The sequence below is a fragment of the Notamacropus eugenii genome, chromosome 5 (assembly GCF_028372415.1).
Source record: "Notamacropus eugenii isolate mMacEug1 chromosome 5, mMacEug1.pri_v2, whole genome shotgun sequence".
Taxonomy (NCBI): Eukaryota; Metazoa; Chordata; class Mammalia; order Diprotodontia; family Macropodidae; genus Notamacropus; species Notamacropus eugenii.
The window spans coordinates 365,267,076-365,286,171 of NC_092876.1; positions in this window are offsets into that span (position 1 = coordinate 365,267,076).

Genomic DNA, 19,096 nt, shown 5'->3' on the forward strand with positions numbered 1-19,096 from the left:
GGTTGAGATTCAACCCAAGCTCCCTGTCTCAATTGTCTTTAGATTCTAGCCCTTGTACTGAGTCTGGAGATTGATACCACAAATAGTCAGTTAGCTTCCCTAAAGACATGTTAGTTTTCTTGACTCCCACGTGGCAGCAAAATAGTATAAAGACTCTTGTGTTTGTATTCTATCAATGAGTAACACACTTATGCAAATTTTGTGAAATTATTTTAGTATGCTAGCAGATAGCTTTTTATATTTATTTAGAAAATATTTCTCAATTACATTTAAAAAAATTAACATTTTTTAAAATTATGTTTCAAATTATCTCCATTCCTCTTGCCTCTTCCTTACCCATGTTGTAAAAGAAAACATATACCAGAACCAAGAAAAATAAAGTGAAAAAATATGCTTTAATTTGAACTCAGACTTCATCAGTTTTCTCTGGAGGTGGATAGCATTTTTCCTCAAAAGTCCTTCAAAATTTTCGTGGATCATTACCTAGAGCAGAGTAGCTGAGTCTTTCACATTTGATCATCATTACAATATTACCATTACTGTGCATAGCAGTTTCCTGGTTCTGCTTACTTCACTTTGCATCTATTCATATAAAATTCAGGTTTTTTTTTTTTTTCCTGAAACTATCCTGCTCATAATTTATTATAGCCCAATAGTTTTCTATCCCAATCATATACCACAGCTTGTTTAGTCATTCCACAATTGATGAGCATCTCCTCTTTGATACCACAAAGAGTTGCTTTTATATGTGTGTGTGTGTGTGTGTGTGTGTGTGTGCATACACATATTTACCAATAAGTCTTTTTCATTCTTTTTTTATCTTTTTAGGATGCAGACCTAGCACTGATATTCAAAAGGTATGCAAAGTTGTATAGCCCTTTGGGTATAGTTACAAATTGTTCTCCATTTCACTACTCCACTGATAGTGCTTTATGGTCCCCATTTTTCCCCATTTCATCCAATTTTCTTTTTCAGTCATGTTAACCAACCTGATAAGTGTGAGATGGTATCTCAGTGTGACTTAATTTGCATTTTGCAAATCAATAGTTATTTAGAGCATTTATTCATGTGATTGTTGATAACTTTCATTTTTTCTTCTGAAAACTACCTGTTCATATTTTTTGACTGGTAAACCTTTAACAATTGGCTCTTTTTAAATTGATGTATTTCTTTTTTAAAGTACATTTGATGCATTTTAAGTTTAATCTGCATCATTAATGTTCTCACTATTCCTTTCTTTAGTCTAGACAGTCAATAAAACAATAATTTCTCAAGTGTTAATACTCCTAATGAAAATTTAACAATTGGCTCTCCTGAGCATTCATGAGCCAGCTCTGGCACACCACTGCCTTTAGGTCTGAGTTAGTACAAACTTAAAGTCCACAAACTTGTAATATTTTAGATTCCCAAAATATGGAGTTTTTGGAATTGTCATTAATTCTTTGTGCATTTTACCATAAACATTTCTCTGAATTCAAGTAGTGAATAAACTCTTACTAGGGCTAGACTAAGATTATGGCCATCTGATTTTAATTAGAATAGACAGTGGGGATGCCATTCACTTTGGAAGTAATGTCATGTGTCAGAGCTACTTATGCTTCTGTCAGCTTACTTTGGCTTTCCCCAGCTTCACCCACCCCAGTCCCTATCCATTGTGTGCTTTGATTCTCTTTCTGTTCATTGTATTGCAAATCCCATTACTCCTTGCATAACTACCATAACTATCCCTTTCCCCCTGCTGGTGATGGGATGAGGACCCTGCTACTACAGAAGAGAATCTCCAGCCAAAGGTAGGGAATGTGTGCCAATATTATACAGCCATGGGCACAAAAATAAGTAAATTCAGTCCTAATCCAAACTCTTCATGTTAGAGTATATACATTCTCTCTCTATGATTTTTCATATATATATATATATATATATATATATATATATATATATATATATATATATATATATATATATATATATATATATTATCCCTCTATAATAATTTTAACCTTAGCACTTTTAGAAAATCAAAGAGAAATGGTAGAGAAATACATGAATTAATATGAAATCTGATTGCCCATCAGGTAACTCCTTGCTAAAGATTTCTTGATTTTTTGCTCCAGTCACTTATTTATGTTTTACAGCTGGACAGGGTTTAGCAGCATGATGAGCACCAAGTAATTTCAGTCACAGAGGAAAGAAAATGGTTATCTCGTCACTCAAGCAAAAATCCATTCGTTGTAATAGAAGAACTAAGAAATGCAGGTGTGCTCACTGATTCAGTACAGGAAAGGGCATGAATTTGTAAGTGTTTATAATATTGTCCAATTACTTATGCCTTTACAAGTACATACTTCTTGCTACATAGATTGAGAGAGAAAAAAATGGTCAAGGTTCTGTCATCTTAAATTTCACTAAGAACATTAAAAGAAATAATTTAAAGATTTTGCACATTTCATAGGTATGTTGGAAATATTAAGTGGGGAACTGAAGTCTGGGTACAAAATCCTACTAACTAGATAGAATTTACCCCAGTGTACAAAGTATTTTGGTGACAGGACTGGAAGATAATAACTTTTCATGGACATTATTTATATGAAAGGCACATAAGTTAAAGCTTATCAAACTAGAAAATGAGGTAAAGTTTTTAAATGATTTATTTAGGACACATTTTGATTAAGTCAAAATTTATTTATTTGTTTGGGTATTATCAATGAAGCTGGAAATTGTTCTTTAATGAGGAAATGGTGGCTTTTGCTCTAGTCACTCAATGTTTAATTTGAATGCTGCTCAGAAAAGTGATCTTCTCTATTCTACTTTGTAAATTATTTAAATAATTTAATTGTTATAAGTATACAAAAGGAAGATGATGCTTCACTTTATTTAGCAAATGAGTTCTTTAAAAAGTTTCTTAAATTGTACTTTTTTCTAGCATCAAATACATATCTTTTCATTATATAATTTTAGATGGGTTTCTTAGGTAAAATGTTTGGCTTCAAGATGCAATAATGTAGCAAATATTTTAAAATCATATGTTTATGAGAACAAGGAGTTCTATTTGAAAGCATATGAAGTTCTCGTAAAAAAATTTAAGTAAATTTGTGATATAAACCAAGATTTTGGAAACCATGGAACCCTTTAAAAGAATGATGTAGCATTTAGTATTGAAAAGCCAAATCTCAATATGATTTTATTTTTATTTTTATTTTATTATTTTAATTAATTTATTAAACTTTTAACATTCATTTTCAGCAAATTTTGGGTCCCAAATTTTCTCCTCATTTGTCCCCTCACCCCACCCTAAAACACCAAGCATTCTAATTGCCCCTATCACCAATCTGCCCTCTCTTCTATCATCCCTCCCTTCCCTTGTCCTCATCTTCTCTTTTGTCTTATAGGGCCAGATAACTTTCTATACCTCTTTACCTGTATTTCTTATTTCATAGCAGCAAGAACAGTACTTGACAGTTATTCCTAAAACTTTGAGTTCCAACTTCTCTTCATCCCTCCTTCCCCACACATTCCCTTTGGAAGGCAAGCAATTCAATATAGGCCATATCTGTGTAGTTTTGCAAATGACTTCCATAATAGTCATGTTATGTAAGACTAACTATATTTCCCTCCATCTTATCCTGCCCCCTATTGCTTCTATTCTCTCTTTTGATCCTGTCCTTCCCCAAGAGTGTTGACTTCAAATTGCTCCCCCCTCCCACTGCCCTCCCTTCCATCCTCCCCCCCTACCCTGCTTATCCCCTTCTCCCCACTTTCCTGTATTGTAAGATAGGTTTTCATACCAAAATGAGTGTGCATTTTATTCCTTCCTTTAGTGGAATGTGATGAGAGTAAACTTCATGTTTTTCTCTCACCTCCCTTCTTTTTCTCTCCACTAAAAAGTCTTTTGCTTGCCTCTTTTATGAGAGATAATTTGCCCCATTCCATTTCTCCCTTTCTCCTCACAATATATTTCTTTCTCACCACTTAATTACATTTTTTTAAGATATGATCCCATCCTATTCCATTCACTCTGTGCTGTGTGTGTGTGTGTGTGTGTGTGTGTGTGTGTGTGTGTGTGTGTAATCCCACCAACTACCCAGACACTGAAAAAAGTTTCAAGAGTTACAAATATTGTCTTTCCATGTAGGAATGTAAACAGTTCAACTTTAGTAAGTCCCTTATGATTTCTCTTTGCTGTTTACCTTTTCATGCTTCTCTTCATTCTTGTGTTTGAAAGTCAAATTTTCTTTTCAGCTCTGGTCTTTTCATCAAGAATGTTTGAAAGTCCTCTGTTTCATCAAAAGACCATTTGTTCCCCCTGAAGTATTATACTCAGTTTTGCTGGGTAGGTGATTCTTGGTTTTAGTCCTAGTTCCTTTGACTTCTGGAATATCCTATTCCACGCCCTTCGATCCCTTAATGTAGAAGCTGCTACATCTTGTGTTAATCCTCACTGTATTTCCACAATACTTGAATTGTTTCTTTCTAGCTGCTTGCAATGTTTTCTCCTTGACCAGGGAACTCTGGAATTTGGCCACAATGTTCCTAGAAGTTTCTCTTTTTGGATTTCTTTCAGGTGGTGATCAGTGGATTCCTTGAATACTTATTTTGCCCTCTGGCTCTAGAATCTCAGGGCAGTTTTCCTTGATAATTTCATGAAAGATGATGTCTAGGCTCTTTTTATGATCATGGCTTTCAGGTAGTCCCATAAATTGTGTCTCCTGTATCTATTTTCCAGGTCAGTTGTTTTTCCAATGAGATATTTCACATTATCTTCCATTTTTTCCTTCTTTTGGTTTTGTTTTGTGATTTCTTGGTTTCTCATAAAGTCATTAGCCTCCATCTGTTCTGTTCTACTTTTGAAAGAACTATTTTCTTCAGTGAGCTTTTGAGCCTCCTTTTCCATTTGACTAATTCTGCTTTTGAAAGCATTCTTCTCCTCATTGGCTTTTTGAACCTCTTTTGCCAATTGAGTTAGCCTATTTTTCAAGGTGTTATTTTCTTCAGCATTTTTTTGGGTCTCCTTTAGCAAGGTGTTGACCTGCTTTTCATGCTTTTCTTGCATCTCTCTCATTTCTCTTCCCAGTTTTCCCTCCACCTCTCTTACTTGATTTTGAAAATCCTTTTTGAGCTCTTCCATGGCCTGAGCCCATTGGATATTTATTTTGGATGTGTGGGATACAGAAGCCCTGACTTCTGTGTCTTTCCCTGATGGTAAGCATTATTCTTCCTCATCTGAAAGGCTAGGAGGAGATATCTGTTCACCAAGAAAGTAACCTTCCATAGTCTTATTTTTTTTTCCCTTTTCTAGGCATTTTTCCAGCCAGTGACTTGACTTCTGAGTTTTCTTTCCACACCCACCATGCCTCCAGATCTGCCCAGCCAGTGCTTGGGTCTGAGATTCAAATGTTGCTTCCCAGCCTCAGGGCTTTGGTCGGAGACAGGGCTGCTCTTCAGTGTGAGATTAAGTTCAGGTGCTCAGGTAGGGGCAGGGCCACCACTCGGGGCTCAGTCCCTCAGGGGGTTTATGTGGACACCTTCAACAATGGATCCATGCTTCTGTCTGCTTTGGGAGCCCCTGTGCGCTGCAGCCCCCACTGCTGCCTCCTGAGGGTGCCTGAGTTATCGGGACACCCAACTCCCGTCTCGACCAGCCAAAGAGATCCTCTCACTGACCCTTGTCATCTGTGGGTGGAGGGACCTGCGTGGCTGGTGTAGATTCTGTCCCTGATGCCTACTTGGATCCACTCCTCTCGGTGCCAGAGCCAAGGCAGGGCTGGGCTCTGCTCCGGGTCTGGTGCACGAAGGACCTTTTGCGTCAGGTTGTCAGGTCTCTCCGGAACAGAAATCTCATCTGCCCTGTTGTTCTGTGGCTTCTGCTGCTCCAGAATTTGTTGGGAGTTCTTCTTTACAGATATTTTATGGGCTGTGGGTTTGGAGCTAGCATATATGTGTCTTTCTACTCTGCCATCTTGGCTCCTCCCCTCTCAATATGATTTTAAAGTTAGGAGGAACCCAAGCTATAACTTCACAAAGCAGGGAGAAAAGAAAGGTAGGGGAAATTATGACTGCTTGATTGAAAGAAAAGATAATTCTTGCAGACTCATATGGTTCATATGTCAATGGTCCTTATTTTTCTTCTGTCCATAAAAGAAAATAGAAGCAGGAAATTTAAGTATTAAGAAACTCTTGCAAGAGTGTTGGTAAACCTGTATTGGATAGCAGAAAAGAGTTATAGAAAATAATCCTTTCCTTCTTCTTCCCACGTCTTGTGACTTTAAGTCCCAGAGACATAGTACTGTCCAGTAGGAAGTACATTGGACCTGGAGTCAGGAAATTTGGTTTCAAATCCTAGCTCTAACACTAGTTAGCTTACCGTGTTTATGACCATGGGGCAATTCACTTAATCTAACTTTACTTACTTGTAAAATGTAAATGTGAAATTGTAAAATGTGAAATTATACTTGAAAAAACTGTCTCATAATATCCTAAGGAAAATATTATTAGTGTTTTTGTTACTATTTTTAGGGGAATAAAACAAACTATATAACCCTTTGATATTTGGTGAAACTACTAAAAATGCAGAAAAAATGGATAGGCCTTAGCATGATCCAATATGAAAAAAAGGTTTAGAATAAATAAGTTAAGTGCATTTTATTTGATTCTGAAATAAAATTAAGGTTGGATAGAGCAGTGATTTATAACACTTGCAGATAAGTGAGACAAGGAATTATTATACTTAAACGCTTATATTTCTTTGAATTGTGTTCTAAATTATGTAAGACTTAAATAATGTTATACAATAATATAATAATAAGACCTTTTTATATTTGAGTTCTTTGATAATTTCTCTATGATCCACTAAAATTAACTATAATGTGCTTTAAAGATAACAGGATATCAAAAGTTAGTTCTGCTGAAAAAATTGAAAGTAAGTCTTAATCATAGTTCTAGTAGAGAACCGTGGCTTAAGTAAAATGAAAACATGGAAAAGGCTTTTACAAAGTAAGTGTTCTTAGAAATTCCAAAGAAAAACTGATTATGGTAAAGTAAGCTGAGAATGCACTGTTATGTTCATCTATTTAAGAATGTTTGGTTTGTATATCTGTAATGATTCTGTTTTGCCACTAAATTGAATATGTCTCAGTAAGCTAAACAGGTTAGTGTGAACTTTCATGTTAAGCTTATTCAAATGTCTTCCACAGAAACCATTGAATAAGTATGTAAATATGACTAGGTATAAATTCATGGCAAATGTCATAACTCAAGTAACTTAGATATTTTTGCAGTGCAAACTGAATTGATCAGTTAAAAAAATTCCACAATTCAAGTGGAAAATATGTCAAGTATCTAAATATATCAGAAATTTACTTCTCCCTCCTAAGCCCTCAAATTTCTTTGTTTTTTAATGAGTACAGACAGTGGTCACATGCTTAATTATAGTTACAATTATATGAAAAAGGATGATTTTTGTACAGAGCAAGTCAAAACTAAATACAAGTATAAAAAATTCTAGTCAATCTATACATTTTGTCAATTTATGTCTAATAGAGCATATGTATAACATGGATACATAGTTGTTAGTTTATGCTTATATTTGAAACACTAGATCCAAAAGTCATATGAAAGGAAAGAATGGGTGGTAGATTGAAAATGACTTCTTTTAAGCTCTCTCCCAATATTCTATAGCAAGACAATATCTTTGTTTATCAAAGTGCACATTGTGGAGTCTGCTGATTTCAGTATTATGTGATTCATCTGGTCTGAAGGGTAAAAGGAGATTGAAATTCAGCAGATTGATTCAAAATGTGGCATTGGATAAACAAACAAGGGATAACATTTACTGAAACATATAAGTGAAAGAACTGGAAGATTCCATGAAGGTAATTCTTTAGACTTCAAAGTCATACTTTTATTTATAAATTCTGGAAGAGTAAGTCTTTTTTCTTAGATTTAACATTTTATTTACTTAAATTATTTTAGCTAAACTAGGGGAATATTATACCAAATGAAAGTCTCTTTTAAATGAAATAATATTTTGGTAATAAGATAATTTGCAAATTTTATATTTGCACCTACATTTTTGCTATGGTGACGGCATAGCTTACCAAGAGGAGCAAGTCTTATGCCTGACCAGCAGGCTGTTTGTCCTCCTGTGGAGCTCGCGAGTAAAAGAATGAGGTGGGAGAACAGGTCATGAAGCAACTCCAATTTATTCAAGCAAGCATTCTGATTATATAGTCTCTGCCAGCTAGCCCAGTGAACCATGGTAACACACACAAACAAACCTGAAGCTATAGTAATGAACGCAAGCTGGAACTACAATGACAAAAACAAACCAGGGGTGGGGCCATCCCTTCCAATGCCATCTTGTTCACCCTTCCCTGCACCGGACTCAGTTTATCTGATGTCCATCAGTGTGGAGTCCCAGATGGTGTGGCAGTCAGCGCCCCTTATACATTTTATGATGGATACTTTGATTTCATAAGAAAAACAATGGAGGTAATGATTCTTCAAGGTTTTAAAAGTTGTTTTACTAAATAAAGAGGATCAGTGATTCTGTCTTTATGCTTTTCACTTGGATCATAAGTTCAAGGTTTTAGCTAGTCTGCAAACTGTCTAAATGTCCATATTATTTGTGTTTCATATTTCCTAAATTAGCAGACTCTTTTACATCCACTTGCAGCTACATCTATATACAATGCTTTGTGTGGGATGCTTACAGACTGCTAATCTGTCTGTGAGAAGTTGCTCTATGGAAATCTTTTAAGACTTCCAAGGGCCTTGAAAATGTCTTTTCAAAAAAAAAAATAAATAAAAGCGAAGTGTTCTCTCAGAACCAAAATACCCTGTTTTAAAAAGACATACAGATATATACTTCCCCATAAATTTTAATTAAAGGGAAGGTAACATTCATCTATGAAAAAGGGCAGTCTAATTTTTAAATGCAAAAGAAAATGAGATGAAACACATTTCAGAAATGTTTTAAAAACTAGTGACTTATGTTTATTTCTAGTGGATCAGAAAAGAGCATAGATTTTGGAAAACATCAGAGAAGATGATGCATTACTACTGCTCAGATCAACCCTCAGCAGCTCAATTCAAACTGTTTGAATAACTATTTAAACTTTAGATAAACCTGACCCCATCCAACACTGGTGTTGCCTAAAAGAATGATTTCCCAAAGCAGTGCCATGTCACACTTGATTGCCATAGATGTAATAAATATTCTCATTACTTTTCATCAATAATTTTTATTGACATGAGCCATCCCAGTGTGAGAGCCTGAAATCCCTATGCAAATATATAAATGTAGGGTTTTAAATATTTTACAACATTCTAAAATTAGTTAACATTAGTTAGATGGGGATGTTATAAAAGACCTAGAAGACAAGATTTCAGGGAGGAGAAAATTCTTATAACTGAACCATGTGGGTGGATGATGTCCAAGAAATAGCATAGTGAAGACCAGAAGGGAGCTGGTTATGGGGGACGGAGGGAAATGGCAAACTGCAAGTATGCGGAGAGTAGAAGCTGCAGTGCAGAATAAAGAAAGTGCCACTATATGGGACAGATTCTGCTAAGACAGCCTAAAACAGGGTAAAAAATGACTGAAATGAAGATAATCCAGAATTGCAAGTATAAATAGCAGGGGTTAAGGAAAGTTTAAACAAGTCTATGAAAAATTTCTATTGCAAAGAATAAAGGAAAAAGGTTTCTTAAGATAGACTAGGGGAACAGCAGCCAACTTGGTGGAAGAAATAGATCTAAAAATTTAGCTTTGATCAAAAGCCAATAGAGATATTCTTAGGGATCAAGCAACATGTGATTTTTTTTATTACTGAATTCAGAAAGAAAACTTGAACATGGGTTTAACCCAAATTAAGAGAAGAATCATAACATGGACTAATGGAAGGTCTGTGGTTTAAAGGAAAGTGACAACAGGGTGATTCTCGGATAGAACACTTGGGTTTTTATCCTGAGCCAAGTAAACTGAGAAAAATGAAACTTTACATGAGATATAGCTCATATAAATTTAAGAGACTGGCATACCCAAATTCTTCAACATTATATTTCAAAGACTGTGGAATCTAGAAATGTAAGGGGCTCTTCAACTTGCAAATTCATCTATTCCAAAACACATACAAACACACACATACAGCTGAAGTGCATGCACACACACACACACACACACACAGACATACACCTTGAAACTGTTAGTGGGAAATAGACTAAAGAAAAAGCCTCAGGATGGGGAGAAAATTCATAGAGTCAGTAGTCAAAGTCAAGCAGTCCTGAAGATGGGGGAGATGTCATCCTTGAGGATTAGTTTTGTAAAGCAGAATGTTTGTCTTCTGGTATCTGAAGTAATCAAAGGCTAAAGGGAAAAAGTTTAAAGCAGATAAATTTAGTAGTAAATTGTCCTCTCATACACGACACCCCAGGTAAAAGGGTCTTTTAAAACATACACTAGTCATATAAGAGCATCCCAATGAGTCAGTTTCAAAGAAAGAATGGTTTCCTATGATCCTCGTTGGTACAATTTTCTAGCAATTATTTCTTTACCTAACTATAATGTAGAATGTATCATTAGAGAGATACATTAGCATTTGGATAGGGAAATACTGTTTACTAAGAACTAAGAGTTTCATTTAAAATGTGACTAACCACTTTTTTTTTTTTTTTGGAGTAACTATACTGGTAGAATAGAGATATATGGTAGATACCAGAATTTTTGTAAGGAGACTGACAAAATCTGTCACTTTATCATCTTTGAGGACAAAATAGTTAAATATATGTAAGATAATTAATTCTATAGAGAGCTAGTTGGATGACCAGGCCAAAAGGATAATCATCAATGTATTCATATTAACTTGAGTATAAGTTTCTAGTGAAATTCCCCAGAGGTCTTTTATTGGTTTCAACATTTTTATAAATTACTTAGATGAAGGCAAAGAGAGAATACTTATTAAACTATCAGAGTCTATGATGCTGGAAGGGATCATTGACATAATGGAAGTCAGAGTTAGGATCCAGAACGTACTTGATGTCAAGAATGTTGGGTCAAATGCATAATTAAATAATTTAATAGCTCTGTAATGTTATTAGTGTTGAGACTCCTATTGTCCTGATATAAATCTGTCCATCACTTCTGCCCCTTTGTGATCCAAACATGTCTCCATGTTCCCCCATTCCAAATACTATTTCTCAAAATATTCTAAATCTTATCAGCAACTCCAAAACACATCAAAATCTTCTATTCACAACACCATTCGGTCAGTTGTGACTACAGAAGTTTCATATACTTCAGAAGATGATTTATAAAAATTCAGGCTATTCCCTTTTTGGGTTTTATTTATTTATTTATATCAAAAAGCTAATCATTCACACAAAGGTTTTGTAGAGATAAGAAAATTGGCATCTGGGTAGATGACTGTTGATGTGCTCTCAATTACCCTTCTTCAGTACTAATACCATCTGTGATTTCCCCTAATCATCCTCCTAAAAATCCTAAAAAATCACCCCTTCAATGCTTTCAAAATTGTGACACTTCCAGAAAATATTTCTTTAGCATACACTTAATCTAGATCAGTTTTCTTCTTGGATTAATTTCTTAAGAGCTTTCCACTACTCCTTGTATAGCTTATAGGGGAACAAAGTGTTCTGGTCCATATGTGGAGATATCAATTATGGAAACAGGTTGCTATGGAAACACTACAGATTTGTTCCATTTTTTATCTCTCCATTGCTCTTTCTCTTGGACATACTTTTCCATATATTTTTACCTACTCTCCTCATTTCCCACCTTTGCAATCTGATTTAGATTTGTTTTAAAATAACTTACCAATTTTTTTTTCATAAAATTTCTCTAGCACTACATCTTCAGGAATCAATGTTGTGCATAAAACTGGAACTATTTTCATGTTCGTAATTTTGCAAATACTTATCATTAGTACTGTAATATAAGATGAGCAAATGTCCCACGAAATAATATTTCTCATAGCATCTAGGCATGCCATAAAACTCATTCCACCAACTCTTTTCTTTACCTCTCTTAGGACTACCTATGAGCCATCTGTCCATTTAGCTGCAATTTCTTTCTTTTTTTAAGTTTTATTGCTAACAAAAATGTCAAGATTGATGTAATTTTCTCTCCCAGGAATATTTCTACTCATTCACTGGACAGGGATCTCATATTTATACTACCAACAGTCAAATTTAAATGTCTTGATGGTCTAAAAAAATGTGATTCTGACAACCTTGCCACTACTCTGCCTGTGTCACTGTGGAAGTGGATGGAGACCTGACAAGGACCTTTAAAACCTTTCACAGATTTCAGGGTTTGCCTTTTTGGGAAAAAAAGTTACTAGTTAGTGTCATATAGCTTCACAATTGGGAAAGCTGATCCCCCAAAATCAGAGAGTTCATTATTAGACCCATTCTTGAAGCCCTTCTTGTATACTAGAAACTTCCAGAGTTTGTACTCAGTTGGCATAGATGTCTAGAACCCATGGTCACTTCCATGCCATCTTGAGTTATCAATGTAAGATTTTGTAGAAATCTGTACTGTATTACAATTAATTGAAAGATTTTTTAATGTTACGTTCCAATTATGTTTATTTTTTATTAATTACAAAACACCTACTTGATTGAGTAGAACAGAACAGCATTTTATGGGCTGTTATGTAATAACAATAATAAATAAATAAATGAATGAATGAATGAATAAATAAATAAACAAATAAAATGTGCATCAATATCAGTTGGGATTCTTTGGAAGATTTAGCAATAGAAATAAAACCTATTTAATGACATTTAATGACACCCTCATAATAATCACCAGACAAGGCATAAAGCAGTAATATGGATGTTCACTAAATTTATTCATCACTACAATAAAGAAGATCCAGTATAGAGTTCAGATTAGTGAGGAATTCCCTGTAAGTGAGGTCTTTCAAATGAGCCTGTTTGAGGATGAAATGCTGCTTTCATCTATCTTTAAGATATTTCAGAGCCTATTGAAAATGATCCCTAACAATTTGAAGAAGGTTGGACTATTCTATCCATCCATCCATCGAGGAAAGAACCAGTGGATGAAACATCTATTGCTTGGTTTTTAACATTGGTTTAGAGGGAGACCCTATAGAAGTTGTCCAATGGTATGTATTTGTAGGATCAACAGTACCAAGGGACAATCAGCTGGTTCAGAGTTGAAAGGAAAGTTGAAATTGGGTTGGATTGCAATGGGAAATTGCAACTCTCCTATGAAAGTGACAGCATATCTTTTCAATACAGATAGTTTATAAATTGTTGTTGTTGTGTTCATCCTTCGTTGCCAAAGAAGACCATACAATCAGAAAAATGATGACATGACATATACTTGACTTTGTTTTGAGTGAGGGAGGGCTGTGCAGGTCACCAGCCTCACTTCTCCTCCAGAGCCATCTGAATCCAATGACCAGATATTCATCAGCATGACTGGAGATGACCCAGGATGCACTGGAAGACTTTGATCCCTTTAGGCCAAGGTCTATTCAGATGTTCACTTAGGATAAGGTAACACCCATTCATTGAATAGGCCTGCTTAAGAAGTAGCCAGGGGGTTGTCCCTTTAATGAGGCAAAGAAAAATGAAGATTAGGCTGGGAGGGAAACACCAACAGTTACTATTGATGATCACTCTAAGCCAGGAGGGTCCAATATTGCTGTATGAAAGCAAGATATGGAGGAACATTACTTCCATAGGAATGAAGATGAGTGTTATACAGATAGCTCATGGTAAAACTGTGAGTATATTGTAACATATAAACAACATAAAACTAAAAGACAAGAGTAAAGGACAATATCAAGGGATTATGTGACAGGAAAAGAAATAATGTTGTCCACATGGAAAGAGGATATAATATGGATAGGTAGCACAATTCTCTGGTATCATCAACAGATAAGAAAAAAGAGAAGTAGGCCTGTAATATATTGGGAGGAACTCTTGTGGAAAATTTCTGGGAAAAGATGCACAAGGATTACATTTGATAGTTATAGATGGTTTTCTGTCTTCACTGTCGGAGGAAAGAAATCAAGGACATTTGGAGATCTGTTTGAGTAAGAACATTTTTTTAATGTTTATTTTTCTTTGTTTTCTTTTCACTTTTGGGGGTACAGGGGAAGAGCTAGGAGGGATTTCCTTTCCCTAATATAACATAAAACTCTTTACTAATGTTCTCAAAACTGAGTGACCCAGAGCAGATGTTGCTATTAACATATGATCTTCTAGCTGGTCTTGTTGAACTCTTCTTCAGTATTCTGTATATATTAGTTCTCCTTCCTTGTATGGAATTTCTGGCGCTGAGGTGCTAGAATTCACTTATTATTTCCCACTCTCATTAAAGTTTAAAGTAAACCATCCTATCATAGATAAGCTAGATGGTGTAGTGGTTAGAACACTGTGTCTGGATCTAGAAAGACAAGATTTCAAATCTAATATCAGATACTTAGAGCTGTCCAACTCTGGGCAAGTCATTTCATTTATATTTGCCTCAGTTCCCCCAACTGTAAAATAGGAGTAATAACAGTACCTCAAAGCATTGTTGTGAGAACCAAATGAGAAAATATTTACAAAGCACTCAATATAGTGCTTGGCATGTTCTAGGCACTTACTAAATGATTCTCCCCATCCCATCACAGAAATATTGACTCCAAAGTGCCATTTTCTATTTGTTGCTTGTTTGACAAGTTCATCCCTGAATGCTCTTAGGATGATATAGTTTAATTCAGCCATATGCCATAACTGCTTTAGACTTTACTTCCATTCACTATTTTAACTATTTTAAGAAGGATGCTTCTCAGAATCTTAGATCTAGAGCTAAAAGAGACCTCAGAGATGATCTTGGAGTCCAACCCCCTCCTCCCTGTCTCATTTTACATATGGAACAAATGAGGCACTGAGAGTTTAAATGAATCGTCATGGTCACATAAAAAATATCAGAGATAGTATATGTACCCAAGTCCTTTAACTCCAGAGAAGAGTTCAAATCTTCAACCAGCATTCTGGGGATGTCTTACAAATGCTTTTGCATTATATGACAGTATTGCCTTGTCTCTCCACTTAGCAAGTTTATCAAATATTTTCTTTTTCAGAATATTTCAGGGCCCTATTGGCCTTGTTGTTGTGAGACCCATTCATTGGTTAGTCACTCCCCGCCCCCTATTTCTTGGTATTCATGGCCATTTGCTATAAATTGGTTGTCATCAAATAAAGACTCACTTTTCTTACTCCTATACTCAACATTCTGCTTCACCTCAGTATTGAGTCTTAATAGTACCATAGCAATATTATTCCAATTGTTCTCTATGATTCTGGACTCTTTGATGAGGATGATTTTGTGACAGCTGGTCTGTTTCAGACTAACAGATGTTTAGGGTCCACCAAAGACGGATTGCTTTTATCCTAGTTCTAGGTCTTACGCAGAGGTTTCCACAGAATCACCTGAAGAGGTTCACTTGTATATCAAGTTTTCCTTATTTTTAATGCTTATCTTGCTAAGGACTCTAATTCCTACAGGTATCAGATTTTAATTTGCTCTTTTGAGGTAGTTAGATGGTACAGTGAATAGAGCAATGGGCCTTCAGCCCTGAGGACCTGAGTTTAAATTCAACCTTAGATATTTGCTGTGTTATCCTAGACAAATCCGTTAAACCTCTCTTTGCCTCAGTTTCCTCATATGTAAATGGGGAAAATATCGTGAAGATCATATGAGTTATTTTCAAAGCATATAACACAATATCTGGCACAGAGAAGTGCTATATAAATGTTAGTTATCACTATTACCATTGTTACAACTTATTACTGATCTGTGTTATAATCTTCCTACCATGTTCTTTTGTTTGAAGGAACATGCAGTCCAGTGTTTGAATTAATGACTAACCTTTCTAATAGCTGAATTCTCTAGGTTCTTGGATGTCTCATTCTTTTTCCTTGTACCCTAGTTTAAGACTGCCCAGTCAGCCATGATATATAGTCTTTTCCTGTGCCTGACACCAAGCATTCATTTTTCACCCAGCCTTTCCTTTCTTCTTCCCTCTCTTATCCATTCTTACTTCCAGTCTTGTTTTTGTACTCTGTCTTTTTCATCATTCATGGAATCTGTATGACATTCATAGAACCTGACCTTTCCTTTACTCTCTAGTTTTTCCTGCATAACTTTTCTCTCACCTTATCCATGTAATTCCACTCCACAATTAGTTCAAGCACGTAGTTAAACTTGACAACTGAGAAAGCTAGGTTCTCCAGCAGACAAATTGTCTGATATAACCCTGTCCCTCTCCCCCACTCACCAAAGCCTTGATAGACATGAACATGAAAGAAGATCCCATTCATGTGACAATATATAGTTCTTTCTTTTGCTGAAAATACTTGGTTCATTGAAGTTCCTTCAAAAGTTATTATCATCACCTAAGATGGCAGAATAAAAGCAAAGACTTGCTAGAGCTCTCCCCCCAAACCCAGTGAAATACCTGCAAAAAATCACTCAACAAATTCTGGAGCTGCAGAACCCACAGAATGACAGAGTGAATCAAATCTCCAGCCTGGAAGCAAAACAGCCTGGAGGTTCAAAGGGAAGCATATATTGCTCTGGGCTGGGAGCAGAACACAGTTCAGTGCGGTCCATGCTGGCACAGACGGGACCTGAACATGTTTTGGGAAGACTGAATCACTGGCACCTATAGTGGTTTCCAGACTTCATGACCCCAAAACATTGAAAACAAATTGGAAAGTCAATGAAAAGAACCTGTGGGACCTGTGTGAGAGAGTGGAGTGGTCTGGCCCTAGGGCAATGGAGGGGGCAGAAGAGCCTGCTGCAGTAGGGGCAGAGGCAGTGACTGTTTCTAGAGATCTAGGCCTACAGATTGTGGGGTAAATCAAGAGGCTGACAGTACACCCCCTCATCCCCACCGGAAGCAGAGAACTACCTTGACAAAAAGTTCAAAAGTCAAGTAATTGTCTGTGGAAATGAGCAAAAACAGGAAAAAAAATCCAGACTACAGAATCTTACTTTGGTGACAAGGAAGATCAAAACATACAACAAGAAGGAAACAACAAAGTCAAAGCTCCTATATTCAAACCCTCTAAGAAAATCATATGAATTGGTTGCAGGTTCAAAAAGGATTTTGAAAACCAAGCAAGAGAAGTAGAGGAAAAAGTGGAAGAGAAATGAGAGTGATTCAAGAAAATCATGAAAACAAGTAAACTGTTTGCTGAAAGGAACCCAAAAATACTAAAGAAAATAACACCTTAAAAACAGAGTAACCCAAATGGCAAAAAAGATCCAAAAACCAATATGGAGAAGAATTAAATGTAGAATTGGCCAAATGGAAATGGAGGCTCAAAAGCTCACTGAAGAAAATAATTCTTTAAAAATTAGAATGGAACAAATGGAAGCTAACAACTTTATGAAAAATCAAGAAATTATAAAACAGAACCAAGAGAATGAAAAAATAGCAGAAATATGAAATATCTCATTGGAAAAAAACAACTGACCTGGAAAATAGATACAAAAAAATAGATATAAATTATTGGACTACCTGAAACCACAATCAAAAAAAGAGGCTAGATATCAACTTTCAAGACATCATCAAGGAAAACTTCTCTGATATTATAGAACCAGAGGGTAACATAAATATTGTAAGAATTCTCTGATTGCCTCCTGAAAGGGATCCCAATTTGAGTACTGTGGAAATAAAATCAGGATAATACAACATCTAGCAGATTCTACATTAAGGATTGGAATATGGAGCTAGGATTTAAACCAAGAATCACCTACGCAGAAAAACTAAGTATACTTTAGGGGGAAAATGGAATTTCAATGAAATAGAGGACTTTCAAGCATTCTTGATGAAAAGATCAAAGTTGAATAGAAAATTTGACTTTCAAATACAAGAATCAAGAGAAGTATGAAAATGTAAATAGGAAACAGAAATCATAAAGAACTTTCATAAAGAAATCATAAATTTGAACTGTTTGTATTCCTACACAGAAAGATAATATTTGTAACTCCTGAGACTTTTCTCAGATTTAGCATAGTTGAAGGGATTTTATATATATATAATATACATATTTTATATATATATATATATATATATATATATATATATATATATTATATATATACATATATAGACAGAGGGCACAGAATGAGTCAAATATGAAGAGATGATATCTTAAAAAATAAAATTAAAGGGCAAGAAAGGAATATATTGGGAGGAGAAAGGGAGAAACAGAATGGGGTAAATTAACTCACCTAAAAGAGGCAAGAAGAAACTTTTTCAGTTGAAGGGAAGAGGGGCAAGATGATAGGGAAAGAATGAACCTTAACTCTCATCACATTTGGCTTAAGGAGGGCATAACATGCACATACATCTTGGTATGAAAATCTATCATACACTACAGGAAAGTAGGGGGAAGGGGATAAGTAGGAGGTGGAGTGGATGCTAGAAGGAAGGACAAATGGGAGGAGGGGATAATTAGAAATAAACACTCAAAACAGAGAATAGAATAAATAGGGGGCAGGATAGAATGAAGGGAAATAAAGTTAGTGTTTTACTACATGACTGTTATGGAAGCATTTTGCATGACTACACATGTGTAACCTATATTGAATTGCTTGCCTTCTCACTGGGGCTGGGTGGAGAGGGAGGGAGGGAAAGAAGTTGAAAAAAGTTTTAAAAATGGATGTTAAAAATTGTTTTTATATGCAACCAGAAAATAAGACATACAGGCAATGCAGTATAGAAATCTGTCTTGCCCTACAAGAAAAGAGAGGAGAAGGTGATAAGAGAAGGGAGGGGAGTGATAGAAAGGAAGACAGATTGGGGGAAGGAGTAATCATAATGCATGTTGTCTTGGGGTAGGTGGAGAGGAAAGATAGGGTGATAATTTGGGACTTAGAATCTTGTGGAAGTGCATGTTGAAAACTAAAAATAAATAAATTAATAAAAAAAGGCATTATCATCCTAGTCCCAACAGTATCTATTTCATTTTTTTCTCTTCTGAAAGCATAACGCTTTCCACTCCAGACCTTGTGCTCTATTCACTGCACCACCTAGCTGCTACCGTT